Source organism: Triticum dicoccoides, chromosome 6B (genome assembly GCF_002162155.2).
Source record: "Triticum dicoccoides isolate Atlit2015 ecotype Zavitan chromosome 6B, WEW_v2.0, whole genome shotgun sequence".
In the NCBI taxonomy this organism is placed as follows: domain Eukaryota; kingdom Viridiplantae; phylum Streptophyta; class Magnoliopsida; order Poales; family Poaceae; genus Triticum; species Triticum dicoccoides.
Window position 1 is genome coordinate 599947404 of NC_041391.1, and position 13504 is coordinate 599960907.

Genomic DNA, 13504 nt, shown 5'->3' on the forward strand with positions numbered 1-13504 from the left:
GGCCGAGCGCGTGCGTCTGGAGAACCTCCAACATTCTCTCGACGAACGCGCCCGTCGACTGATCACCAAATGCAGTCGATGACAATGATAATTGTTTCCGACCGAACCCTAGGTATACCGCACTCCGATCCAGAATCTTACAGATGCTGCACATATAGCAGAATCTATTCAGCCGCCCCGTTCAGAGGCTGGGAGAGGCTTGGAGCAGATCCGAGTGCTGCTCCGGGCAGCAAGAGAGCAGAACTCTGCCGTTTCTCAGTCGCGCAACAGGATCCACGGCAAATCAGTGAGGGCAGACACAGTTCAGTCGGCACATAGTCCTGGGTCGCCTTTGCGACGTGAAGATCGTGATCACCGTCGAGATCGGCACCTAGGAAGAGCCCACGGAGAATTTGATCGTGAGTATGCCCGTGACAACCATTGTCGATTGCCTTCGCCTCCTCTGAGGGGCGGGTAATATGCGCCCCGACGGTATGACGACAGGCACCCGCATGGTAATGACCGCAGAGTTCCAATCGACCCAAGAGAGCCTGGGTTCAGCACAAGAGCAGTCCTTGTGCAAGGTTTGGTCGATACGAATAGAGCATACAGAGAAGGGCTAGGTAGATATCGACCCAGTGGAAGCAGACTGCACGTTTCCTACCCTGAGTGCTTCAGAAGAGCCATCCAAGCCGCTGAGATCCCTCACAACTTTAGGTTGGCGACGGGCGTAAGTAAGTTCACAGGAGAGTCGAAGCCCGACACTTGGTTGGAGGATTACCAAGTGGCCGTGTGCTACCTCTTGAGCATGCGTTGGTTTTCCCTTGAAGAGGAAAGGGTGATGCAGCAAAGTAGCGTAAGTATTTCCCTCAGTTTTGACAACCAAGGTATCAATCTAGTAGGAGACGACACACAAGTCACCCAGTATCTGCACAAACAATCAAGAAACTTGCAACCAACGCGATAAAGGGGTTGTCAATCCCTTCACGGGCAATCACAAAAGTGAGATCTGATAGAGATAGTAAAGTAAATATTTTTTGTATTTTTGTTGTATAGATTGGAAAGTAAAGATTGCAAACTAGTAAACAAGATGCGATGCAAATAAAAGAGATGTAAAATATAATAAGAAAGAGACCCGGGGGCCATAGGTTTCACTAGTGGCTTCTCTCGAGATAGCATGTATTACGGTGGGTGAACAAATTACTGTCGAGCAATTGATAGAAAAGCGCATAATTATGAAGACATCTAAGGCAATGATCATGAACATAGGCATCACGTCTGTGTCAAATAGACCGAAACGATTCTGCATCTACTACTATTACTCCACACATCGACCGCTATCCAACATGAATCTAGAGTATTAAGTTCATAAGAACGGAGTAACGCATTAAGTAAGATGACATGATGTAGAGGAATAAACTCAAGTAATATGATATAAACACCATCTTTTTGTCCTCGATGGCAACAATACAATACGTGCCTTGCTGCCCCTACTGTCACTGGGAAAGGACACCGCAAGATTGAACCCAAAGCTAAGCACTTCTCCCATTGCAAGAAAGATCAATCTAGCAGGCCAAACTAAACCGATAATTCGAAGAGACTTGCAAAGATATCAAATCATGCATATAAGAATTCAGAGAAGAACCAAATAATATTCATAGATAATCAAGTTCATAAATCCACATTTCATCGGATCTTGGCAAGCACACCGCAAAAGAACATTACATTGAATAGATCTCCAAGAACATCAAGGAGAACATGGTATTGAGAATCAAAGAGAGAGAAGAAGGCATCTAGCTAATAAGTATGGACCCAAAGGTCTGTGGTAAACTACTCACGCTTCATCGGAGAGGCAATGGTGTTGATGTACAAGCCCTCCGTGATTGATTCCCCCTCTGGCAGATCGCCGGAAAAGGCCCCAAGATGGGATCTCACGGGTACAGAAGGTTGTGGCGGTGGAAAAGTGGTTTCGTGGCTCCCCCTGATGCTTCTAGGGTATGAGAGTATATATAGGCGAAAGAGGTACGTCGGTGGAGCTACAAGGGGCCCACGAGGGTGGGGGCGCGTATACCCCCCTGGGCGCGCCCTCCTGCCTCGTGGCCTCCTCGTAGAGTCCAAGACTTCAACTCCAAGTCTTCTGGATTACTTTTGGTCCAAGAAAGATCCTCGCGAAGGTTTCATTCCGTTTGGACTCCGTTTGGTATTCCTTTTCTATAAAACACTGAAATAGGCAAAAAAACAGAAACTGGCACTGGGCCTACGGTTAATAGGTTAGTCCCAAAAACAATATAAAAGAGCATATTAAAGCACATTAAACATGCAAAACAGATAATATAATAGCATGGAACGATAAAAAATTATAGATACGTTGGAGACGTATCAAGCATCCCCAAGCTTAATTCCTGCTCCTCCTCGAGTAGGTAAATGATAAAAACATAATTTTTGATGTGGAATGCTACCTAGCATATTTCTCAATGTAATTTTCTTTATTGTGGCATGAATGTTCAGATCCGAAAGATTCAAGACAAAAGTTTAATGTTGACATAAAAATAATAATACTTCAAGCATACTAACAAAGCAATCATGTATTCTCAAAATAACATGGCCAAAGAAAGTTATCCCTACAAAATCATATAGTCTGGTTATGCTCTATCTTCATCACACAAAGTATTTAATCATGCACAACCCCAATGACAAGCCAGGCAATTGTTTCATACTTTTGATGTTCTCAAACTTTTTCAATCTTCACGCAATACATGAGCGTGAGCCATGGACATAGCACTATATGTGGAATAGAATGGTGGTTGTGGAGAAGACAAAAAAGGAGAAGATAGTCTCACATCAACTAGGCGTATCAACGGGCTATGGAGAAGCCCATCAATAGATATCAATGTGAGTGAGTAGGGATTGCCATGCCACGGATGCACTAGAGCTATAAGTGTATGAAAGCTCAAAAAGAAAACTAAGTGGGTGTGCATCCCACTTGCTTGCTCACGAAGACCTAGGGCACTTTTGAGGAAGCCCATCATTGGAATATACAAGCCAAGTTCTATAATGAAAAATTCCCACTAGCATATGAAAGTGACAACATAGGACTCTCTGTCATGAAGATCATGGTGCTATTTTGAAGCACAAGTGTGGTAAAAGGATAGTAGCATTGTCTCTTCTCTCTTTTTCTCTCATTTTTTTATTTGGGCCTTTTCTCTTTTTTATGGCCTCTTTTTTTTAGTCCGGAGTCTCATCCCGACTTGTGGGGGAATCATAGTCTCCATCATCCTTTCCTCACATGGGACAATGCTCTAATAATGAAGATCATCACACTTTTATTTACTTACAACTCAAGAATTACAACTCAATACTTAAAACAAAATATGACTCTATGTGAATGCCTTCGGCGGTGTAACAAAATGTGCAATGATTCAAGAGTGACATGTATGAAAAATTATGAACGGTGGCTTTTCCACAAATACGATGTCAACTACATGATTATGCTAGCAATATGACAATGATGGAGCGTGTCATAATAAATGGAACAGTGGAAAGTTGCATGGCAATATATCTCGGAATGGCTATGGAAATGCTATAATAGGTAGGTATGGTGACTGTTTTGAGGGAGGTATATGGTGGATGTATGGTACCGGTGAAAGTTGCGCGGCACTAGAGAGGCTAGCAATGGTGGAAGGGTAAGAGTGTGTTTAATCCATGGACTCAACATTAGTCATAAAGAACTCACATACTTATTGCAAAAAATTATTAGTTATCGAAACGAAGTACTATGCGCATGCTCCTAGGGGGATAGATTGGTAGGAAAAGACCATCGCTCGCCCCCGACCGCCACTCATAAGGAAGACAATCAATAAATAATTCATGCTCCAACTTCATCACATAACGGTTCACCATACATGCATGCTGCGGGAATCACAAACTTTAACACAAGTATCTCTAAAATTCTCAACTGCTCAACTAGCATGACTCTAATATCACCATCTTCATATCTCAAAACAATCATAAAGAATCAAACTTCTCATAGTATTCAATGCACTTTATATGAAAGTTTTTATTATACCCATCTTGGATGCCCATCATATTAGGACTAATTTTATAACCAAGGCAAATTACCATGTTATTCTAAAAGACTCTCAAAATAATATAAGTTAAGCATGAGAGTTCAACAATTTCTATAAAATAAAACCACCACCGTGCTCTAAAAAGATATAAGTGAAGTGCTAGAGCAAAATTGTCTAGCTCAAAAGATATAAGTGAAGCACATAGAGTATTCTAATAAATTCCGATTCATGCACGTCTCTCCAAAAAGGTGTGTACAGCAAGGATTATTGTGGTAAATTAAAAAGCAAAGACTCAAATCATACAAGACGCTCCAAGCAAAACACATATCATGTGGTGAATAAAAATATAGCATCAAGTAAAGTTATCGATAGACGAAGACGAAAGAGGGGATGCCTTCCGGGGCATCCCCAAGCTTAGGATTTTGGTTTTCCTTGAATTATCTTGGGGTTCCTTGGGAATCCCCATGATTAGGCTCTTGCCACTCCTTATTCTGAAATCCATCAAATCTTTACCCAAAAACTTGAAAACTTCACAACACAAAGCTTCAACAGAAAATCTCATGAGCTCCGTTAGTATAAGAAAACAAACCACCACTTTAAGGTACTGTAATGAACTCATTATTTATTTATATTGGTGTTAAATCTACTGTATTACAATTTCTCTATGGTTCTTACCCCTGATACTACTCATAGATTCATCTAAATAAGCAAACAACACACGAAAAACAGAATCTGTCAAAAACAGAACAGTCTGTAGCAATCTATAACTTTTGAATACTTATGTAACTTTAAAAATTCTGAAATAAATTGGTGTAACGTGAGGAATTTGTCTATTAATCATATGAAAAAAGAATCAACCTAAAATCACTCTCCAGTAAAAAATTACAGCTATTCTCGTGAGCTCAAAAGTTTCTGTTTTTTACAGCAAGATCGCAAAGACTTCACCCAAGTCTTCCCAAAGGTTCTACTTGGCACAAACACTAATTAAAACATAAAACCAAATATAACCATAAGCTAGATGAATTATTTATTACTAAACAGGAGCAAAAATCAAAGAACAAAAAATAAAATTGGGTTGCCTCCCAACAAAAGCTATCGTTTAACTCCCCTAGCTAGGCATAAAAACAAGAATAGATCTAGGTATTGCCATCTTCGGCATGCAATCCGTAAGTGGCTCTCATAATAGATTCATAGGGTAATTTGATTTTCTTCCTAGGAAAGTGTTCCATCCCTTCCTTAACGGAAATTGGAATCTAATATTTCCTTCTTTTATATCAATAATTGCACCAGTCATTCTAAGGAAAGGTCTACCAAGAATAAAGGACATGTAGGATTGCGATCTATATCAAGAACAATGAAATCTATGGGTACATAATTCTTATTTGAAACAATAATAACATTATTAATTCTTCCCATAGGTTTCTTAATAGTTGTCGGGGAAACTGATCCACGAACACCTACGGGACCGGCGGACCGAGCCCCTTTTCGGTTCAGCGGGGGGCGGAGGTCGCACGAAGAGCAGATCGAGGCGAAGCACACGAGCAGTTTACCCAGCTTCGGAGCTCTCCGGAGAGATAACACTCCTACTGCTGCTTGTCTGATTGTATTATGTTCTTGCTAGAGAGAGCTAAGTGTTTTTCTGGCCTCGAATGAACCGAGCCTCGTGTGTGATTTTCTGGGTCCGAACCCCTTCTACGTTGCTCATGGGCCTCCTTTTATATGCTCAAGGGGTCGCCGACAGGTGGCAACGCAGAGAAGGGTACAAATGTAAAAAGTGAGGTAGTTGGTACAGTTACTTATACAGCGCACCCTAGCTAACCCTGATGGCAGGGGACAAGGGCATTAAATCCCCGTCTGTGTCGCCCAAACAGTGCAGAAAAGGACCGTCAGGGGCGCCACCGTTCGCCACGATGGCGATCTTGTCAGCGTCGCATGCCACCTCGCACCGCTGGCTGCACAGCCTCCCACCACGCGCGCCTGGAAAGGCCCCCAGAGCGACACGTTGGTGGATGTGCTGGAGCATGGGTACAGAGTGGCCGCCTGCCGCGGCAAGCACCTTGCCGCGGCCGTTGTCTTGTCGGGCCCGGAAGCTTGTCGCTCACCGGGCCTCGAGATGCATTGGTTGGTCTTCCCGGCAAGCTCCTCTTGCTGGGGCCTTGTTGCCTTGCCGGGACACGTGGCGCGTCGCGGCAAGTTCCTTGAGATGCCTTGGTTGGCCTTCCCGGCAAGCTCCTCTTGCTGGGGCCTTGTCTCCTTGGCTTGGATACTTTGTTCTTGAATGGCTCCAAAGGAACCACGGAGGATCTTGGCAGTCGCTCGGCAAGCCTTGCCGCGGGGTGCTGCAACTGCCCGTGCACAAGTTCGGAGTACTAGGGTACCCCTATTCTAGTACACCGACAGGAGCCCCCGGGCCTGGGCCATACACGGTGCCGAGTGCTGTTGGGCCAGGCCCAAGACAGGGCACGGGCACACGCGGCCTGGGCCACGCCGAATCTGACTCCGTATCCACCGCGCCCTCCCCTAACGGCACGCGTTGAATGCGGCATCGTGGGAGAGATCGTGGGTGGTTTCTTTATTCGAAAGGGCGAAACGTCCGCCACGTCCCTCTTTATAAGCAAAGGAAGCAGGGGCAGTTTGCCCACCTCGCCGTCTGTTGCTCCAATCTCCAGAAATCTCCGCCGCTCCCCCTTTTCTCGAAGCAGAAAGAGAGCAGCGCTCCGCTCCCCATCGCCACCAGCACCACCACCGCCGCCGACCTCCCTCACCACCTCCGCCATGGCTCCGAAAGCTGACAAGGGGAAGGGCGTGAAGTCGGCCGAGGCGCAGTGGCTCGCGGTGCTGCGGAAGGAGCGGCCCTCTTCCCCCCTCAGCTCGGTGCGCAGGAGCTGAGGGAGTACTTCTACCTCTTCTGGTCGACGGAGACGCGTGCGCATCCACTCACGAGGGTACTCCCGGCTGCAGCTTCAGAAATGGCTCCAAGCGGGTACCCGTTCTTCGCATTGTTCTTCTACCGCGGGCTCTGCCTGCCCTTTTCTGATTTCTTCTGTGACATCATGAACACCTATGGGTTCCGCCTCCTTGATTTCACCCCCAACGCCGTTCTGACCATGGCAGTTTTCGCACATTTGTGCGAAAACTTTGTCGGAGTCCACCCAAATGTAGCCCTTTTCCGCCATTTCTTCATGCCTCGGGTCGAGAGAGGAGAGCCGCTTGTCGGAGGGATCGCCTGGATCTGGAGAGTAGGCAAGAAGGAGGCGTATCTGGAGGGTGAGCTCCGCAGCAAGTGGGAGGAGTGGAGAGCGGAGTGGTGCTGGATCGTCGAGGAGAATCCGCAGCCCTTCACTGCCGTGCGCCAAGCCCCAATAGTACGCGGCAACGATTGGAGCAACATGGCCCCGGAGGACGACAGGCTGAAGATCGCCACCACCCGAATCCTTCGCCTCAGGCTTGCCGGACTCACTGTAGGTGCTGTAGGCGCAGATTTCCTTCGCCGCCGCATCGCTCCCCTGCAGGAGAGGGGGAGACCTGCCTGGGAGTTCAAGAACTCGGCGGACATCATGAGGCTGCGCCCGGGCCTCAACTTCAATTTCACCGTCCTGGAGCTGGATGCGATGCTCCTGGAGTTGTTCAAACGCGATCCTCAGCATCCCTTCACGCTGCCGAGGACCGTGGTCCCTTTGTGCAACAATTCGTCGCTTGACCGGATCCGCGCGATGATGCCGTTGTGCGATTCGCACGGAATCGCACCAACTTGGCAAGAACCTGCGGATGACGCCGTACAAGCATTCTTCGACGACTTGGTAGAAGTGCCGGTCCGCGCCGACGAACAGAAGAGCCTCACCCGCGACACTACCGACGCGGAGCTGCAGCGCATCGCCACTAGGGCGGAAGAGGCTGCGGCAGCAGCTGCCGCGGGCGTGTTCGGGTTCACCGTGGAGGAGGCGGAGGCGGCAGAGGCGGAAAACCTCGCCGAGCGCGCGGAGTTTGTCGGCGAGGAAGAGCTTGCCGGTCCTGAAGACGAGCCGAGCGAGGCCGGCGAGGAAGAGCCCGAGCCTTCAGACAGCTTGCCGCAGGCGGAGCCCCCGGCCCCGCCAAGAAGGCGTCTCCGCAGGGCCAGGGACGTAGCGGGGCGGCAAACGAGCCAACAGCCGTCAAGCCGTGCGACACGCTCTACCGCGGCAAGCAATGTTGCCGCGGGAGCGCCTCACGCCGCTGCAGCAACTGGAGCGGGATCTTCCCGGTCCACCGCCACTGCCCCTGCCAAGCGGGCAAGGGATCCTACTCCTCCACCTCGCCGCACCGGAGGGGAGCCGGACTTCGATCTCTCCGCGCTCAGCTCCAACGAGGAGGAAGAAGAGTAAGTTTCTTTGGTTTTCTTGTTGTTCTTCAATTCTTGCTATCTTGTTGCTTTCGTCTTGCATCTGACTTGCTTCGATCTGAATCCATTCCTTTTCAGGACGCTGGCCCAGAGAGCGGTGAAGAGAGCCAAGGCCCCGGTGATTGTCATCGAAGATGATCCCGCCGTGTCAGCAGGTGGTGTGTCCGAGACCACCTTGACAGACCCGGCGACTACTCCCCAGAGCAGCCCCCAGCGTAAGTTTGTAGTTTACCTCCTGCTGTCGGGCGCGCATGGGTGCCCTTTTCTCTACTGATATCTTGCTTGTTGATTCGTGTAGGAGCAGAACAGCCCCACCAGGAGGGCCCGGAAGCCGCCCCCGAAGCGCCATCTGCTTCGACTATGCTGCCAAGGGAGGAGTCCCCGGCAAGGGAGCACTCTCCGGCAAGGGAGAACTCCCCGGCAAGGGACAACGCTCCGGCAAGGGACAGCACCAACGACCCTGCGGCGGCTGAGACCGCAACTGCAGATCTTGGTACAGGTAACCTTCTTGCCTGAAATCTTCTCTTGGGTTCTTCTTCTTTTGAATTTCTTTTTACATATTTGCTTGACTTCTCTCCCTTCTTCGTTCTTCAGATCCATCTGCTGCGGAGCCAATGGAGACTGAGGACACCGGCGAGGAAAGCGCGCGTGGCAGCAACGACGACGCCGCCGCCAACGAAGAAGGGGCCGGTGCTGATGAGCCCGCCGGCGAAGAGGCCGCCAAGGCTGCCGCCGCGGAAGCTGGCGAGGGGTCGGGCGATCGCACTGACGGCCCTGAGGCCACAGGAGCGCCAGGCGCTGCACTGACCGCCGATCCCTCTGCCGCTGCCGTGGAGCCGGGCTCCGAAGAGCCCCAGCCCGGCGCCTACTTGAAGGCCGGCGATGGGATCTTCATCAAGCTTCCCTGGGCGTCGAGCTCCAGGGCGCCGGTCGAAGGAGAAGCTTTTGACGAGGAGGTGCTCGCCTCCGCCGGGCTGTCATTGGTTGATGCGCCAAGCAGCAGCAGTGGCGAGCCTGAGGAGGAGCAGCTGCTGCAGAAGCTGCTGTCACTCTACCGCGCACGACAAGCCAAGCTGGCTTCCCGGGAAGCGCTTGTCGCGAAGGCGGGAGTCGATATGGAGAAACGCGCGGAGGAGCTCCGGGGCCTCAATCAAGAAGCTCTCCGGTCCCTGGCACAGGAGCGGGAGCGACTCGCCGAGGAGCGTACAGCCTTCCTTCTCGAGAAGGCCGAAGCTGAGGAGGAACAAAGGCTTGCTGCCGATAAGCAATCCGCGCGAGAAGGCGAGTTGGTGCAGCGGAAGGCCAACCTCGACAGCTACGAGGAGGAGCTTGCCGAGCGCGAGCAAGCAATTGGCGGGGCGCTCAAGGAAGCAAAAGACGCTGCTGCAACTGCAGAGGCCGCCAAGAAAGAGCTGGAGGCGAAGGTGGCGCAACTGGAGGCCAATATCAGGAAGAGCGACGAGGAGCTTGCCGCGCTCAAGCGTGAGCGCGAGAAGGATGCTGCCGCCCATGGTGAGCTGCAAGGTCTCCTTGCTGAGAGGAACAAGGAGCTCAGTGCCGCCAAGGACTCCAACGCGGATCTCGAGTTGAAGCTGGCTATGCTGACTCAGACGCTGGACGCCGCCAAGGAGCGAGAGGTGACCTTGTCGGAGAAGGTCAAGGCCGACGCGGCGCTGCTGGCGAGCATCGCCGTTACCCAGAACTCATTTAGGGAGACGGTGGAGCATTGGACCGAGGGTGTGGTGAATATCGCCGCAGTCATCGACGGGGAGCTGGCGCAGCTAGGGATGGAGGACTTTGGGTATCCTTCTGATGAGCATCTCCAACCCAGCGCCAAGCTCAGCCTATTCTTCAAGGGCATGGCGACGGCACTCCAGCGGCTCCGGGAGAGGATCCCAAAGCAGCTGGCCGATGAGTCGCGCAGGATTTGCGCGGGGGCTCTCCAGAAGGTGCTGATGAAGGTGGCCTTCCGCAATCCAGGCCTCAACCTCACCAACGTCCTCAGGTCCTTGCTGCCGGATGCTGACCGGGATGTGCTCAAGGCCCTTGTCGCACCCATTGTGGACAAGGTGAGCGAGATCAAAAGGGTTGAGGGCGATCGCGTAGACTAGGCCGCCCATGTCTTTTTCTCCTTGTCGTTGCTGGCCACATTATGAGATCAATCTGTTAGAGCCGCGACAAGTTTGTTTTGTAATATAAGTCGACAAGTTATTTCTGGTATCAATTGCTACGTTATTTCCTTTACTAGATTCCTTTCTTTGTATGTTTTTACCCTACGCTTTTAGGGAACTTGTCGGCACAGGCACCCGAGCCGCGAGCACTGAGTGCGGAACGTCAGCAGCCTGCTGGCGGTGCCGCTTCCGACAAGAAACCTTGTCGCAACTAGTTGCAGCGCACTTAAGTCGTTGAGCGGACTCGAAACAAAGTAAGGGCGCAACTAGCTATGAGTTGGTTCCTCCGCGCACAGGTTTTCCATACAAAGCACGGTCGTTCGAGGAAGATAACTTAAAAATTTAAAACTAATTGCTCAAACTTTGGCAACTTAGCTTTTCTGTCGTTTGCTTTCCGGCAAGGCGAAACTTGCTTGAACGATGCCTGGTCCACATCATAATCTTCTTCTTCCCCCCCGGCAAACTTGTGTGCAAGGGAACCTTGCTTTCCTTTGTTGAGAAAAAGAAAGAAGAGAAAATAAAGATATGGTGCCTTCTGGCTCGTTATTGCTTACCGGGGGTAGGTGCTGCACAAAGTGTTAGATAACGCATGCAAATATAAAGTATAAAGCATGAAACCGACAAGATGTGCTGAGCACATGAGCTTTACTTATGCACGGGATCTGCACCCAGCTTTGTACAAAGGATTACATGCAACATCGGCAAGACTTATACAAAAGGTGGTTGCCGGAACGGGTTCCGGCAACCACACCCTACGGGTAAAACTTACGAAGATGCTCAATGTTCCAGGAGTTGCTCACCGGAGTGCCATCTTCGGTCTCAAGGCGGACAGCGCCAGGCCTAGTGACTCGTTTCACCCGATAAGGGCCTTCCCACTTCGGCGTCAACTTGTTGGAATTCTTGGCGGACTGAACGCGCCGAAGAACAAGGTCGCCTTCCTCGAAGCTTCTGGCATTAACTTTGCGGCTATGGTAGCGGCACAAAGCTTGCTGGTATCGAGCAGCTCGTACAGCAGCCTGAAGACGATCCTCCTCAAGGAGCAGCGCGTCATCTTGTCACAGCTGCTCTTGCTCAAGCTCATCATAAACGAGCACTCGAGGTGATCCGTATACGGGTTCCGTGGGGAGAACTGCCTCTGCTCCGTAGACTAGAGCGAAAGGTATCTGGCCAGTGGCTCGATTTGGCGTCGTCCTGATCGACCAAAGAACCACCGGCAGCTCCTCGATCCAGTTTCTTCCGCACTTGCACAGCCTGTCGAAAGTCCTGGTCTTGAGTCCGCGCAGCACTTCAGCATTTGCCCTCTCCGCTTGACCGTTGCTTCTTGGATGAGCAACAGAAGTGAAGCAGACCTTGGCGCCAAGGTCTTGGACGTACTGCATGAAGGTGCGGCTCGTGAATTGTGTGCCGTTATCGGTGATGATCCTGTTAGGGATCTCGAAACGGCAAACAATTGACCTGAAGAACTTGACTGCTGATTGTGCTGTCACCTTCCTCACTGGTTCCACTTCCGGCCACTTTGTGAACTTGTCGATCGCAACGTACAAGTACTCGAAGCCCCCGACAGCTTGGGGAAAGGGGCCGAGGATATCGAGCCCCCAGACCGAAAATGGCCAGGATAAAGGGATCGTCTGGAGAGCTTGAGCTGGATGGTGTATCTGTTTGGAATGGAACTGGCACGCTTCACACTTGGTTACTTGTGCAGTTGCATCCTGGAGGGCTGTCGGCCAAAAGAAACCTTGCCGGAAAGCTTTGCCGGCAAGTGCTCTTGCGCCAATGTAGTGACCACATATGCCTCCATGTATCTCTGCCAACAGCTTTTGTCCGTCTTCCCGGCAAATACACTTCAATTTCACACCGTTGAGTCTTCTTCTGTACAGTGTGCTGTCAACAAACTGGTACATACTTGACTGCCGGGCTACTTTTTCCGCTTCTTCTTGTTCTTCGGGAAGTTCTTTTGTCTGAAGGAAATGTACAATCTGCTGTGCCCATGCTGGAGCTTGTGGCTCGACAATAAGGACTAAAGGCACATCTGCTGCTGCGGGAACATCCGCTTCTACGGCAAGAACTTGCGGCTCTGCCGGAGCTTGATGTTCCCCGGCAAGCTTGCCGAAGCAAAACTTGTCGGGAGCGTCTGCTTCAACGGAACAAGCCCTAAGGCTTGCCGGAGCAGACTGCTCCTTAGCATCCTTGGTGTTGATCTTGGGGACCTTCTTGGCGGCTACTTCGGGGAGCTCTGCCGGAAAGTAGTCACCATAAATCAACTTCCTCTTCTTGCTCTGTCCAGTTGACGGCGTTATAGATGGTTGAGTCAGCTTGAGCACAAAGATACCTGGTTCCACAGGTAACTTTAGCGCGGCGCACTTTGACAGGCCATCAGCAATGTCATTTTGAGCTCTTGGAACATGTTCCATTTGCAGGCCGTCAAAGTGCTCTTCTAGCTTTCTCACTTCATCAACATATGCTTCCATCAATGGACTCTGATAGTTCTTGTTCACTTGGCGGACAACAAGCTGTGAGTCACCCCTGACAATGAGCTTCTTGATCCCAAGGTCTGCTGCGATCCTGAGACCGGCAAGCAATCCTTCATACTCTGCAGTATTGTTGGTTGCTTGCTCCTTGGGAAAGTGCATTTGGACTACGTACTTGAGGTGCTCTCCGGTGGGTGCGACAAGCAGCACGCCCGCACCGGCGCCTTGCAGCGAGAAGGCACCATCAAAGTACATCAACCACTCCTTGCTCGCCTCCTTGACGGGGATGCTCGTCTCTGGAATTTCTTCATCTGGTGTTGGCGTCCACTCTGCTATGAATTCTGCCAATGCTCTGCTTTGGATAGTTGAAGTGCTCTCAAACTTGAGGCCAAAGCTTGACAGTTCCAGCGCCCACTCGACAATCCTGCCTGTCGCTTCTGG